Here is a 14209-nt window from a genome sequence, read left to right on the forward strand (position 1 = left end):
TATAATTTCTAAACTTTACGATGAACTCCAAAACAAGTAGAAACTAGTGCAGAAATTGGAACCCAACCTTCTTGCAGATAATCATTGTGCAAATGGAAAAGCAAGAAGTTCGATAAGAACGAGAATAATGCTAATGATATTTATATTTGGTTCCCATTTATTCTATGATTCAGAGTGTCTTTTATGTCAGAACTCTTTCATAAATATTTCTTCCTAAGTAAAGGTTGAGCTTTGGAATTTCTAAAATAACTAATCAATTTCATTGCTGGTTCTATTTCCAATTGTTGCATATCCTCTTAAGATACGCATATTTGCACAAGGTTATCTGATACCTCCAACAGTGCTATGTTATAAGGATATTTAGGTAGCACTGTTTTTCAAGATGCTTCCAATGAGATCCCAGTACCTTTTTCCTATAGAAACCAAGTACCTTCTCCCTGTACTAGTAGAAGCCGGTCTTGGGGAAAACTAACAAATGGAATTGCTAACCCTTAGAATTATGTACTTCCACACATCCCAGTCTCTTTACCGTCAAAGGATAATTTCTTATGCCATAATTACAAAAAGAATTCAGTAGATGATTTTTTTTTAATTATGTATATCTTTCTTTAAAATTATTTATTGTAATGTTCTTAACTTTTTTTCTCTATTCACATCAATGGAGTCTTGGAAAATGGGTTGCTTTCTTGCAATTATTGTGGCTTTCTCGGGGCTGACGGTCTCATCAGGACAAGATTGGGATGATTATATATCTGCTTTGGGTGATCCGGGAATGCATATTGATAGTATGAGAGTAGCCATTGAGTCATGGAATTTTTGCAATGAGGTTGGTGAAGAAGCTCCCTTCATGGGAAGTCCAAGAGCATCTGATTGCTTCAACGTCCACAATGTTTCTTCATATATTGGTGAGTTAATATTTTAGAGGATAAAAGAGATGTCCATTTCTTTTTTACATTAGTTCAATCTCTTATTGTACACTCTTTTGTTTATCTGTTTCGTTTTTAACTTTCAGGAGATAGGCCTTGCTTCTTTTTGCAAATGGTTAAAATATCTGCTAATACACAAGATCATAGAAGAGGACAATATGTTGGGTGTGGGTAATCCTTTTCCTAAAGTTACCCCTCAAGCTTTATCGAATGCAGACCTTTATGCAGCAGAGAAAGAGCTCTATTTGGGTTCAAAATGCCAAGTAAATGATGACCCAAATCCATGGCAGTTTTGGAAGATCTTGCTAAAGAAGGGAAATATGGACACACTCTAGCATGTGCCCTGAGAATGGGAAGAAGATGGGTCCATTTTCGGCGGACAATAGGTTCCCATGCTTTGGAAAAGGATGCATGAATCAACCCCTTGTGTTTCACAACTACATGAGCTTAGAGGGAAGCAACAAAACAACTCTCAGGGGAAGTGGGAAGTTTCTATGGCACTTATGATTTGGATGCTGATTTGAGTAAGGGATTTGAGGAGGACACATCTTATTTCTCAGTGACTTGGAAAAAAGAGGTTGGAAAGGGCAGTTGGGTATTCCATCATGTTTTGAGAACTTCTAATAAGTATCCATGGCTGATGCTGTACTTAAGGTTCGATGCAACTCAAGGGTTCCCCGGGGGCTACCATTACGAAACAAGAGGGATGACAAATATAGTAAGTTCTTATATACTCTTAAATTTGAAAACCTTTTAGTTTTATTACTTTTTGAAATTTACCTATGACAACATCAATTTGCGTTGCAGATACCAGAGTCGCCAAATTTTAAATTCAAATTTTCATTGAACGTGATGAAAGGAGGGGGTCCAAAGATGCAGTTCTACTTGATCGATATGGCGAGTTGTTGGAAGAACAATGGTGAATCTTGCGATGGGCAACGTAACAACTGATGGGACCCGCTATACCAAGATGATCATCAATCCAAACATTACTGGATTGTGCAAACCTGACATCATCAATTTTTGTCCACCATACCACACCGTCTCCAGTCGGATTCGCATACACCGTAATGATACTCTCAACTATCCATACGGTGCATACCACATGTATTGCTCACGTGGGAACGCAGAGTATCTCGAGGAGCCATATAACTTGTGCAATGGGTATAGTAACCCTCAAGCTCAAGAGATATTACAGATACTCCCCCATCCAGTTTGGGTGGAGTACGGATACCCGACTAAGCCAGGCGAAGGTTGGATTGGTGACGCAAGGAGTTGGGAGCTAGATGTTGGAAGGATGTCACAGACACTCTTTTTCTATCAGGTATTATCTCTTATCCCTATATATATCTACGACTATATAGCAGAAGAGAAAAAGAGAGAATTTTGTCCATTTAACACGTCAATGTGGATGATTTTTACTGATTTTTGCCCTCCCCACATATCTGTACATACTATCTATGTGAGGGTAAAAAATGTATGAATGTTCGAATTATTTGCAAAATCTGTGGCATTAAGTAATTTCGAATCTTGATTTGCTAGCCACCTTCTCCAAACGCTATGTCTCTCCCATCCTTTGCAATTGTATGTATTCAGAGATTTGTCTTACTAGATGTGATGAAAAACTGCACTAAAATACTATTTATTGAAAGGTTGCTAGTAGTAATCTTAAAGAAAGAAGTTAGCAATAATAATCATTACTTAGTATCTGGATATAACAATTACGAAAAAAACTACAAATAAATGTATCAAAATATGTGTGGACCCCGATCCGAGGATGATGAGGACGAATCCCTACATCCTCTGAATCTCCACATGAAAGAGAGCTCTACCAAGGAACTCTCGAAACGGTGCCACCCTCATAGCATAGCACGAGTGGCGATATAAAAAGAAAGAGATACATCTCGATCTGGAGCCAAGGCTCGAAACCAAGATATACCTGAAAATAACTCAGAGTCGTCATCCATGGATAGGCCATGGAACCCCAAAATCAAATCCTCTGTGCAATGGATAACCAGAAATATATATGGGCTCGTGCCTGATTACGAATGGAGAAAGTCCGAAGAGCACCCCCAATTCGTCCGAGTGCAAGCACTTGGTCTCTTATGCCATTTTCATTAACTCCAAAGAAGTTTGGGTAAAAATCATGTGAAATGGGAACAAATATCCCCGAGTAAACGTCTACCTAATCATGCATGACTCGGGGATGAAATAATAAGCACACATAAAGTAAGATAAAAGATGTGTCGCCTAATGACAACTAGATTGTGAGTGACATGCCTAACTGGTGTCTAAGTTCTAGTGAACAAACACATACATGCTACAGCTAAAGGTATAGGCCTGCACAAGAAAGTAAGAAAACATAACAAAACACACAATCATAACAAATTCTAAGACTCTAAACCATTTAGCCCGAGTCCTCAGATTGTCTGATATTCATCCAAAGAAGCCTACATATCCCCGCCTCCGCAAGAATCAGAGCAACGTAGTTCTTCGCGCCTATTCTAAGCTATGATGCCTAAGACACCTAGACCTCTATCCTAAACTCGATCTAAAAGACCGGACTAGTTATTAAAACTTCTTGAGCGATTATTTAGATTCCAGTGAATTGTGAATTTTAGGACACCCTATATGCCCTAACTAAATGCAGGTTAGCCCTAAGCTAATGCAGGTAGTTCCTACAACCTATGTGTAACTAGGCTGTGTTTCCTAAGGAAAACAAAGGGTGGACTAGCGCATCCTATTCTAGTCATCAGTTGGCGATGTGGATCGCCGACTGACCGGACGGAAGCGTTCCTATAACTCTAGGACAAACCCCTAACTCTAAAACAAGCACACAACAAATAAACAACCTATCAAGGAGAAACCCCTAACTCTAGAACTCTCTATCTAGGACAAAGTCCTAACTCTAGAGGAAGATCTTTTGAAAACAGGTTTATGAAATACTTTCGCTTTTTAAAAGGTTTGAAAAGGTTTTTATTTATAAAGTTTGGCTGGACTTGAGATACAGATCCCAAGCTGCACTACGTACCTCGTGGAAGAGGATCAAGCCAACGTAGTTCGAAACGAACTTTCCTAATACGCTAAGACCTAATACTCCAAATGATTTAAAGGCATTTGATGCTTTCAAATATTTTTGATGTTTTTGGATTTTTAAATGTTTTTGAATTTCTAATTTCTAATTTTTTTTGGAATTTAAAGCCTTTTCAAAGTTTTGGACCTTTAAATGCTTTCACTCTTAAAGGGAACACGCAAGTAACACCACAACTAGGGCAAAGCCCTAAATCTAAAGGGGAAACCCCGACTAAGCAACTGTGTCAAAGACACACGAATAAACCACAAGCAAGTAAACAAGTGCCCCAAGAAAAGTGAAAAATAATCTAAGATCCTTAGCACTGAAGGCTCTATATGACTAAGATAGTCTCTGGCAAAGAGGAGTGACGACAACACTAAGAAGATAAACTCCTAACTAAGCAACTCTAAAAGAGGGGTGGCAAATGAGTCAATGACTCTCTAATAATGCTACCAAAATGCGAGAAGAAATAAGTCAAAGGCTCTCTCTAAAAGACAGGGGGGCTCTATCATGAGACTAGGTAAGCCTCCTAAAGGGGAGTTCTCTAAATGAGACAAGGCTTGTCTCCAAAAAAGAAAAATATTCTAATGAGACAAAGTGTGTCCCCTAAAATGAGACTCATGGAATTTGGAAGGTCTGGACATGATTCGGAATTGATCATAGAAGTTTAGATGTCTAAGTTGACATATAGCACGGGTTCCACTCATTTAGCATTAAAAAAAAACATTGAAAGCACTCTACACAATAGGCAATTTTCGCAAATAAGACTCTAAAATATAAATTAAATCGTAAAAATTGATCAATATATGATTTGTGACTTGCTAGCATGCTCATCATATCCCAATACAAGCATTAGAATCAATATAGGCTCAAAACAATCTAAAAAAAAAAATGAAATTTCCACCCAACATGTAATTTTCACCAAAAAGGGTAAAAAAATGTCAAACACTTCATGGAAATGATTCCATATATGGTTTGAAACTTGCTACCAAGCTCAAAACATCCAAAACAATCATTAAAATTGAATAGAGCTCAAGTTGTCGGTGATTTTCAAGAAATAGCACAATTATGACATATAGTGTGAAAAATGCAACTTTGCACTGACTTTTGGACCCCTCAAACATCAAAACCATCAAAAACTCTACTGATCAAAATTGTAGATCACAGCATAAGAGACATTCTCTCAGTTGACCACTTCATTTGGATTTGTCCAGAAGTTGCCGGAAAATGGCCTCTTCCGATCTATCGCCATTAAAAGACATTAATGTTTTAACTGAAAGTTCGGGCTCAGCTTTGACACTCAAAACATCGTTTCTGAAAATATTCGCTTAAGGACAAAGTATTAGAAAATCTTGTGAAGAACATTTTTCCCTTCTACGACTTCAGACGAAACAGACCTGAAATATTCCAAAAATGGCCAAAAAGCTGCTGTTGCAGAAATGACATTCTTTTCAGAAAAACTGAAGCTTGTAAGTAGTTTTTGCCATATTAAAAAGCATTTATGGAAAAATTTGCTCAATAAGACAGTTTTAGGAAATATTACAACGAACACTTTTTCAGTTGACAGCTTCGAACAATTCCGACCAGAAGCCGCCCAAAAGTTACTTGACACGATAATTTCTAAAAAACTCAAACAATGTAATGGGCTGAAAACTTTAAACGGGCATAACTCTCTCGTCTTTTGGCCAAATTTGGGCCGCCATATGTCGAACTGACCGGCTCGACGAGATCTACAAGATTGATGATGTTTGTTTTTAAAAGTTTTCAGCGTTTGAGGTCGAAAAGGAGCAAATTCAAAACAGGACAGCAAGCATGTACAGTTTTTTTTTTTTTTAAAAAACATATCATCGAAGGCTTCCATGAGCTACTGATTCCATAAAAACGAAATAGTGAACATATATTTGAGTGGAAAATATTGATCAAATTGTATTTAAAACATAATGATGAGAAACAACATCAAAGTGTGCAAGGGCTTCCATTAGTTGAAACTCAAACATCTCTATCATTCTCACAGGTCAATCAAAAGGATGGAAGGGAAAGAGGAGCGCATGAATCATCAAAATGTGGTTATACAGATATTCCAAAGTAAGGGCTAGAACGGGGGCTGAACCTATGTAAAACAGGGCTGAAATGAGTGCTAAACTTGTTACAACAAGGCAGGGGGCTGCACATGTTAAAACAACGTGGGGGTTGCACATGTTAAACAAGGCGGGGCAGCACATGTTAAAACAATGTGGGGCTGCGCATGCCAAAACAAAGTGGGGCTGCCATTGTAAAGGGCCATGGGCTGTTAGCACCAAGAGTGTAAGTGCTGCCATTACCAAAATGAAGAAGTGGCTGCCATGGATATCATCATGCTCAGCCAACAAAATGAGGGCTAAATTGGTGGACAGAACTTGTGCCAAACAGAGGACAGATTTGGTGGACAGATTCTACTCCAAAACAGGGACAGATTTGGTGGACAGAATTTTGCCAAACAGAGGACAGATTTGGTGGACAGAATTTGTGCTATAGAGGGACAGATTCTAATCCAAAACATGGACAGATTTGGTGGACAGAATTGTGTCGGACAGAGGACAGATTTGGTGGACAGAATTTGTGCTATACAGGGACAGATTCTAATCCAAAACATGGACAGATTTGGTGGACAGAATTATGCCAAACAGGGGATAGATTTACATTTGATTCAAAATCCAAACTCTGGAAGTTCAAGAGATAAAACATTGCAGTGTTAACATGTGCGATCAACGGCACCCTACTTGTGATCTTTGTACTAGTTTCACTTTAATTTATTTTCATAAAAATGATAATCCTCAAATAACACTATAAGAAACTGTTTGAAACATGAAACACAAGCTCACCTCATACAATTACCAAAACTCAGCAACGTTAGTGTTAACAAAACAGGGAAGAAAAATAACTTCTGAATCTAGAACAAAACAGGAAGTTTAAATTGGCAAACCTACTATTTACAAAATCATATAAAACATACATACATTTTTTAACTCTTTTAACTGACACACACAGGCTACTCAAGGTTTGAATGCAAGAAGCAATCCAAGCAGGTAAGATTTACATTTGTTAACATAAAAAAAAAAAAACTCAAATTCTCATTCATTGAGATGAACAGACAATATAAGTCTTAAGTTCTCTAAGCTAAAAATAAATACAAATCTTGGGTTTTAATACACAGTTTTAGTTTACATCAAATTTGAAATGAATAAAAAGATAAAATCTAATATTCTCAAAGCTACAAATGCATCAAAAATACAAGTCTCAGGTTTATTTACTCCTTTTTTTTTTAAGCTTAAAATCAAATTTGAGATGAGCATATACTTAAATTCAAAATTGGATCAAACACTGACATAGCTCAAATCTCAAATTTCTTGCAGATCAGAGAGATCGAACAAAATAAACTCTAGAATAGATTGATAAATACCTTAATGCCTCAACTGTGAAGATCAAATCTTCTCCTTAGGCAATCGGCACTCAGCTTCGCTTCAACTGAAGATCAAATATCTTTGATTCGAAGGCGGAGCTCAGACGATTTCACCGGAGTGAATCAGAGCCTGTATTGTACGGATCTGAACATTACTTTATACAACCTGAGCTTGCTTTCCACGGATCAGCCGAAGTTTAACCGGAATTTGGCCAGAGTTCAAATACATCAACCGGAAAATAACGAACTCCTCTACTCTCTCTTTTTCGAGCAGCTAGGGTTTCAAAGCTAAATTTTAAGGTTTTGAAGTTAAAATGAGGAAGAAATAGTGCAGATCTCAGGTTTGCAGACAATACAAAGGAGAAATAGACATTACAAGGCTTGAAAGAAGAAGAATAAAGTGATCAATCACTTAGCTATAACTCGGCATTAATGGAGTTCGCCGAAGTTAGAATCGAGAAATCTAATCGAGGAAGAGATAAACTAGGTTAGGGTTTTAAAAGATGTAAGCTTGGGGTTTGTGCAAAGGAAAGGAAGAACAGTGAGAAATAAGGAAGAGGATAAGAAGAGTGCAACGTTCGGAGCTTGATTGGAGCTCCGGCGAGCTTGCCGAAGAAGATGATCAGAAAAAATGAGGGATTGGGAACAAGATCTACTTTCTATGTCTTGGAATTCTCTCTCCTTCTCTCTCTAGAAATATCTCTAGAAAATCCTCTCTTTAAATGAGCACCCCAACCTTCTATTTATAGAAAACTTTGCTAATTTTTTACACCCATTAGTTGTCTCAAACACCCCTTATTGCAATATATTTTAACTGTGCTTTTACGAAACTAGGTAGTCTACAAGAAAAGTCCTAATAGAAAATAATGAAATAAATTCTCTCCTTTAATTACCCAGGGATGACCCTCTACAGCAAGATACATTAACCTGGCCTACCCCTAAACCGGATAAAATACCCCCCTTCTACTACAATATTTTACATTGTCTTATGAACTACGCTCATCTCACTGGGCAAACATCGGCGGATTTCAACGAAATTTTAGAGGGGCCTACTTGAATCCCTAACCTACCCTATGATGAAATTTGGGATACTAAATCATTGATTTGGAAGGATTTTGTTCAAGCACACCTAATTAGGGTTCGGTCAAAATAGGGTGTCTACAATATGACAATTACGAAAAAACTAAATACGACAATTACGGACAACGGGTACCTGGATATGACAATTACGAAAAAAACTACAAAGAAAGGTATCAAAATATGACAATTACGAAAAAACTGCTATTCCTTATTAATATTTTGAGGATATTACGAATTCCGCACACCTGTAAAAAAATTTACAAATTCCGGGCACCTTCAGACGAACAACAGATTATGGGAACCTCTATAGATTGGAGGGCTAGGATCAGCCTATGGAAATGATTTTACTTGCACAACCTATTGATGTTGTGTTCCATCACATGGATGGTTTGGATCAACCTATGATGTGGTCCGTACAGTTCTTTGTCGGCCCATGCATCGCACGGGTTTTTTTACTAGTATATATATATATATATATATATATATATATATATATATATATATATATATATATATGAGGAAAGTTTTTCTAGTCGGCCGACTAGAGAAGCTTCTCTATCCGCCGACCAAAAACAAAGTGGGCCCATGTTGTTTGGATGATCCAAATCATTCATTTGATGGGCCCTATCATAGATAGGGTGTGCCCAAAAAATCAGCTCCATAGGATCATCCTAGCCCTTCAATTTGTGGAGGTTAAAAATGGACAGAGGAGGTTAAAAACACAGTGACCCCAAGTTGTTTTGATGATCCAAAGCATTCATTTGATGGGCCCTGACATAGATAGGATGTGCCTAAAAAATCATCTCCATAGGATCATCCTAACCCTTCGATTTATGGAGGTTAAAATGGACGCGTATAAACTCCACAAATCTGTCCATTTTTTACCTCCAAAAATCAAAGGTTTAGGATGATCCTATGTAGCTGATTTTTTGGGCACACCCGATCTATGACAGGGCCTATCAAATGAATGTTTTGGATTATCCAAATAATGTGGGCACACTGTGTTTTTTGGTCGGCGGAGTAGAGAAGCTTCTCCAGTCGGCCGAGTAGAAAAACTTTCCTCATATATATATATATATATATATATAAGAGATGATACCTGATAGAAAAAGAGTGTCTGTGACATCCTTCCAACATCTAGCTCCCAACTCCTTGTATATATTATCCTATATATATAAGTAAAGCGGAATCCTACAAACTGTGGTGCTGCCACGTGGCAGCCTCTCCTCTATCCCGTAATTTTAAAAATAAATCCAAAACGCATTCAATTTTTATGGTCAACAATTCCAATACGTTGTTGGAAGTTTTATTTTCCTTTTTCCACAGCTAACGATGCAGTTAATATAGGATAAGCGTTTTCTATTTTAAGGATTTCTACTTTTTCAATTATACAGCTAAAAATGATTGGGATTCTTACGCTGAGGGTGTGCCACGTGGCACCCTTATGTATCTATGGAATATCATGTTTTATTTGTTTCCAAAGAAACCCATTTGCAATTTCATCTTTTCAATACCCACGTGGCACCCTATGCAACGACGACTTTTCAATATCCTTCTGTTTGGCGTAAGCTTGCCAATTTCTCTCTCGCTTCTTGATTTTTAAGATTAATTAAGAAATATTAATATGGGAAGGTTGCCACTTTAGAATCGTTGGAATCTAATAATATCTAAGAATTCGAAAGGTCTCCCTAAACGGCGTAACTCTTTTCCTATTCCATATTTTCATACAACCCTATATATACCCAACGTTTCGTTATTTTGATGTGTTTCCTTCCACGCATATAATCCCCTTATGTTTTCTTTCTTGGAATTTTTACTTTCATGGATCTTTTTCATGATATGGTGTTAATTTTGCAGGGTTTTCCATCGGATTCACTATTATCAAACCCTGCTCTTACTAGATACAAAGGCAAGATATAGAATCTGCCCATTTGATTCCCTTTCGAAACAATGATGGCTCACATCGTCAAGCTTGGAGAAGCCACTCTCACCAACGGAGAGGAAGAAGAAGCTTAATTTATTTTTAATTAAGGTAGTCGATAACAAAATCAACTACCTTAATTTTGTTTTAGATTTTTCAATTGAGATTTTTTAATTTTATTTATGTTTACAAATCCCTCTGTCTGAGTAGGTCAAACTCTCGAGATTTGCTTCGTAGATTTTCCACAGTTGTTGCACGAAGTGCTCGATGGAATTACCAAGAGATGAAAGTGAGAGGAAGAACTCTTTTGATGCATTATAGACTTCGAACTTTAGAACATAGATGAGGTCGGCTCTTCATTCCTTAAGAATGACTATCTCTACTATAGACTGTTTTCTAAAAGAATGAATATTTATGATGAATGAGGAATTATTTTCATTGAAAAAATGACTGAAAGAATGCTTGCTTCTTTTGCCTTAACTTCTAATGGTCAGTAAACATGTTTCTAAATAGCTAATATGAACATTACATTATACTTCACTATTAGTTGATTTATGTTACTCTAAATAAAAATCAAATTTGCATGCGACCATCCAATCTCCATATTACAAAGCACAGACAAATTTTGTCTTTTGTCTCCATAACCATACCATATATAAAGGCCATACATTTGTTCGTCAGTCTGGGCTATATAGTGGTGTCTTTATTATTTAAGAAACCCAGATAAAAAGATGTCGACTATGGCAAGTTTAGGAGTTACATGGTCCTGGTAAATATAATGAGTAGATTAGCATTGGGTTTTGTTTTGGGGATTGAAGGATGGGTTATTGTCATTTGTCCTACATGTCTGGAAATGAAAGATATGGCATATATGTTTCTCATTGGTAATAAGATCATTTCCATCTGAACCCTAGGGTCATTTTGGTTTTTTTGTTTTTTTTGCTTTTTATTCTATAGGATTTCCTTAGTTTTTCTTCGCGCTTTATGATTTTCTTATTTTGCTTCATTCTTTCTAAAGTTTTTAAGTTATAAATCTTTCTTTTTTTGGGCCGCCCCGTGCATCGCACGGGTCCCTCCTTTATGCTTTTTAACAAAGGCACCCATTAAAGCCACATAATTTCAATCCTACCTCCCCTCCTTTATGCTTGAAACCTCTATAGATTGGAGGGCTAGGATCAGCCTATGGAAATGATTTTACGGGCACAACCTATTGATGTTGTGTTCCATCACATGGACGGTTTGGATCAACCTATGATGTGGTCCGTACAGTTATTTGTTGGCCCGTGCATCGCACGGGGTTTTTTACTAGTGTGTGTGTCTCCTATGGACCTCCGTGGAGGCAAAAAATGGAAAGATTTGTGAAGGTTTATACACGTCCATTTTACCTCCACAAATCGTAGGGTTGGGATGATCCTATGGAGCTGATTTTTTGTGGACACCCTATCTATGTGAGGGCCAATCAAATGAATGGTTTGGATCACCCAAACAATGTGGGCCTCCATTGTATTTTATGCTAGTGTGTAGATAACTTATCTACACATGTGTGTAGAAACCGTTTTCTCATATATATATATATATATATATATATATATATATGAGTATATGAGTTAAGTGAAGCTACACATACGTGTAGCTAACTTAGCTACACCGACGGCTTAAAATACAGTGGGCCCACATTATTTGGGTGATCCAAACCATTCATTGATAGGACCTCACATTGATAGGGTGTGCCCAAAAAATCAGCTCCATTGGATGATCTCAACCCTTCAAACTGTGGAGGCAAAAATGGACAGATTTGTGAAGGTTTTTACACGTCCATTTTCGCCTCCACAAATCGTAGGGTTGGGATGATCCTATGGAGCTGATTTTTTGGGCACACCCTATCTATGTGAGTGCCCATCAAATGAATGGTTTGCATCACCCAAACAATGTGGGGCCCACTGTATTTTAAGCCGTCGGTGTAGCTAAGTAAGTTAGCTACACATATGTGTAGCTACACTTCTCTCTCTCTCTCTCTCTCTCTCTCTCTCTCTCTCTCTCTCCCTCCCTCTCTCTCTCTCTCTCTCTCTCTCTCTATATATATATATATATATATATATATATATATATATATATATATATATATATAGGGAAAAAGGTTTCTGAGGTATCGCTCACCGTGAGCAGCCCTCTAGATACCCCATTTCCCATAGTTGATTGAGTCATCCAACCCATTGGTTATGTAGGTTATAGGTAGGATTAGTGTTATGGTTAGGGTTAGGGTTATGGGTTATGGGTTATGGTTATGATTAGTAGAGGTTTTCAAATGGATGGCTGAAAATTAAACACCTATAAATCGAATGGTTAGGATTATGGTATGGAGGTGGTTTCTTAGGGACACCCTATCTATGTGATGTCCTATAGAATGAATGGGTAGGATGAGTCAAACAACATGCAGGTGGTGTTTTATAGAGGGCTGCTCACTGTGAGCGATACCTCAGAAAACCTTTGCCCTATATATATATATATATATATTAGAAAACGAGTGTGCGGTCGACCGCATATAAGGTTATATGCGGTCGAGGGCCCAAACACATGGGTCCCACGTTTTTTGTGGTGATCAAAACCATTCATTTGTAAGGCCCCATCATAGATAGGGTGTGTACAAAAAATCAGCTCCATTGGATCATCCTAACCCCTCCAAAAGTGGAAGGCAAAAATGGGTAGATTTGTGGCAAACGATGTCTGTCCATTTTGCCCTCCACTTTTAGATGGGTTAGGATGATCCTGTGGAGATGATTTTTTGTACACACCCTATCTATGTAAGGGCCTTGCAAATAAATGCTTTGGATCATCCTAACAATATGGGCCCACATGAGTTTTGGGCCCTCGACCGCACCTAAGCTTAGGTGTGGTCGACCGCACAATCTTATTCCTCTTATATATTATATTTATATATATATATATATATATATATATATATATATATATTATATGGGCCCAAACACATGGGTCCCACATTTTTTGTGCTGATCAAAACCATTCATTTGCAAGGCCCCATCATTGATAGGGTGTGTACAAAAAATCAGGTCCATTGGATAATCCTAACCCCTCCAAAAATGGAGGGCAAAAATGGGCAGATTTGTGGCAAATGGTGTCTATCCATTTTGACCTCCACAAATGGATGGGTTAGGATGATCCTATGGAGCTGATTTTTTGTACATACCCCATCTATGTAAGGGCCTTTCAAATGAATGCTTTGGGTCATCCTAACAAAGTGGGCCCGCATGAGTTTGGGGCCCTCGACCGCACCTAAGCTTAGTGCGGTCGACCGCACAATCATTTCTCTCTCTCTCTCTATATATATATATATATATATATATATATATATATATATATATATATATATATGATCTATATATATATATATATATATAGATCATATTTTGGAGCTTATTTTAGTCTCTTTTAAATGTCGACTCATTTATCCTTCTACTTTACTCTCATTTAGGTAGTACGTCAATCAATCAATGTGTTGAATTTTCATAAATTGCTTATACTACAACCAAAATACTTCTTTTTAATTTACTTTTAAATACTTAATTTCTATATATGCAGGATCCAGATACTCCTTCAACAAGGAGACAATGGCCATCTTTAAACGTTGGTGCAGAGATAAACATCGGTCCAGGAGAAGTGGCCGAGTGGACGCTCAGCGAGTTTGACGTCATCGTTCCCGATCAAGGTGTGAACTATCAGTGAAGGTGGCATGAGATTGGCGGATTTTTTTA

General features: G+C 37.5%; 1 pseudogene; it reads left to right on the forward strand.

The window, feature by feature from the left end:
• The first annotated feature begins 658 nt into the window (after nt 1-658).
• LOC143885979 (uncharacterized) lies at nt 659-14180 on the forward strand (annotated as a pseudogene).
• Nucleotides 14181-14209: the final 29 nt, after the last annotated feature.

This window comes from Tasmannia lanceolata, unplaced genomic scaffold, assembly GCF_043159265.1.
Source record: "Tasmannia lanceolata isolate RefF3 unplaced genomic scaffold, GAP_Taslan_0.1 ptg000011l, whole genome shotgun sequence".
Lineage (NCBI taxonomy): Eukaryota > Viridiplantae > Streptophyta > Magnoliopsida > Canellales > Winteraceae > Tasmannia > Tasmannia lanceolata.